Consider the following 2420-nt stretch of genomic DNA (forward strand, 5'->3'; position numbering starts at 1 on the left):
TCTAAATTCCTTATCAGACATTTCCATGATTTTCACCAGACTGCTTGTGGATGAAGGAGAATTACTCTTATCCCTTGGAGGAGAGGTATTTTCTTGTTTTCCCATATTTTTTTGTGATCCAGCGGTGATTTCTTGTCATCTGATGGATGGTGTGTTTCTTTCAAATTCTTGAAGTTCAGTCTGAATGTTCAGGAGCAAGCAGACAGAGGTGATCTAGAATCTCTTTGCCATTCTGTTGTGATCGCTGGTGCAGCAGATTCAGTAGATATTGAGGAATATTTTAACCCTATTAGTATTTGGATGTTTAGCTACAGTGCTCTTAGATCCTTCTAAAAACACATTAAATGGATATTTGGAGAGTGGAGAGACAAGAAAAAGGGGAATGAAAAAGAGAGAGAGAAACAACAAAAAAGAAAAAAAATTGTAGTTACTGTTTTTCCTTTAAAAAAAAAAATCACAAAATAGAAAACCGTGCAGCATGCAATACATAGTTCGCTGGAGCCATGTGGAACCTTCTTCTGAAGGCCTGGCCTCCTCTGCCTGGGTGGTGGACCCGAGCGATAATTAACAAGATAAAAGGTGGAGCTGAGAGCAAGAGAAAAACTTTGTCTTTAAAAAAAATGTAAAAAGGAAAAATTACAAAAAAAACAGAAGACAGAAGCAGGGAGAGACAGTAACAGAGACACAGAAACAGAGATAGAAGGCTGGGGGGGGAGGTGGGGCTCCCCACTGCTAGCTTGTTTGCTGGAGGCTGAATTATCAGTAGAAAGTCTTCATTTCTCGTGTGCCCTGTAATACCTAGTTCGCTGGAGCCATGTGGAAACTTCTTCTGAAGGCCTGGCCTCTTCTGCCACTAGCTTGTTTGCTGGAGGCTGAATTATCAGTAGAAAGTCTTCATTTCTCGTGTGCCCTGTAATACCTAGTTCGCTGGAGCCATGTGGAACCTTCTCCTCGACAACAGTTCTAATCCTAACCTGGCAGCTAGAAAAACATGCCAGTCATGTGTGTGCGCATGCCCAAAATCTGAACAGAATGGAGAAGCAGAAAAAAAGGGATTGTGGTGTGACCACACCCCATTAGGGGTCAGGGTGCTTTCTCCCTCTCTGTCTCTCTGTCTCTCCAGCTCTGGCAAGTGCACATATCCTCTGGCAGTTACAAAGTGAAATTACAATTATAAAATGGGTTTCATATTAAGGATGTCTAGTTCAGAAAAGTGAACACTGAGTGCCTGCTGGGACCAGGCCCTACCCTAAAAGCTGGGGATAGAAATTACTGGACACACTCTATGTCCTCCATGAGTTGCAAGGTCACAATCCTTGGTGAGGTTCTTTGGCTCTTGATCTTGCTGGCTCCAAAACCCCTTTTGTCAGCCCACTCAAGAGCATCTCGCCTGTTAACGAAACTCACAGAGGCTGATGCACAAACTGGGACAGTACTCCAAATTGTACTGAGAATCATCGCAGTCACATAGGTCAGGCTAGTACGTTAAGCATGACCAGTGTGGGTTTTTTTTCCCTATGAGGTGACCTACAGAGCAAACCAAATTATGATTAGAATGTTGTTTGCTAAATTTGAAATCAACCAGTGATATCAAGAACTTAAAAGTTTAGTGGAGCCCAGCTAGAGAAGACAGGTAGTATCCACTCAATAAATGTGGCCTTGCTAGTAGAACCATAAATACTACCAGAGATTCTCTGCTCCCAAAGAAGTGGTCAGATAGTGTTAAGGAAAGACCAGTTTCTCTTAGTCTCACAACACAGAACACTTCTGGGACCCCAGATGTGTTTGAGTTTTTACACCCCCTGCCCCCAGGTAAATGATTCTGCAGTTCATTCTCTAGCAGACACCAACCGGATCCCCTCTAGCTCAATTCAATCCTGACAGTGTCCACCTGGAGACAGCGTTAGATCTCAATAGTTGAGGGCTCAGTCCCACAAGACTGTCCCTCTGACTTCAGAGGCCAATTGAACTTGTGCCTCTAGAGCTTCTCAGCTAACCAGCTATAAATTGGGGTTCCCATAACCCCTTCCTTGTATTTGATTAATTTGCTAGAATGGCTCATGTAACTTAAAGAAGCACTTTGCTTACCTGTTTTGTTTTGTTTTTGCTTGTTTGTTTTGCCAGAGGGTGCATACTCTCACCCAAGAGAGAGAGAGCAAGAAAGCAGCCTCCATGGGGAGTGGTCATATCACCATCACTTTTCCTCCACTTTTCCACCCTGTCAGGAATTGGGGCATGCATACAGATGCATTTGGTGTGTTTTTCAAGCTATGAGGCCTATGCTCAAACTGAGGGACTGGCCACGTGGGATCTGTCTCCCTTAACCAGCAGGCCACAGAGTTGGCCCTTCCCACTTGTAAAGGATATTACAGAGGATGAATATGAACAGTTGGAAAAGATGAATAGGGCAATATTTGGAT

This window comes from Tupaia chinensis, unplaced genomic scaffold (assembly GCF_000334495.1).
Source record: "Tupaia chinensis unplaced genomic scaffold, TupChi_1.0 Scaffold144952_1, whole genome shotgun sequence".
NCBI lineage: Eukaryota > Metazoa > Chordata > Mammalia > Scandentia > Tupaiidae > Tupaia > Tupaia belangeri.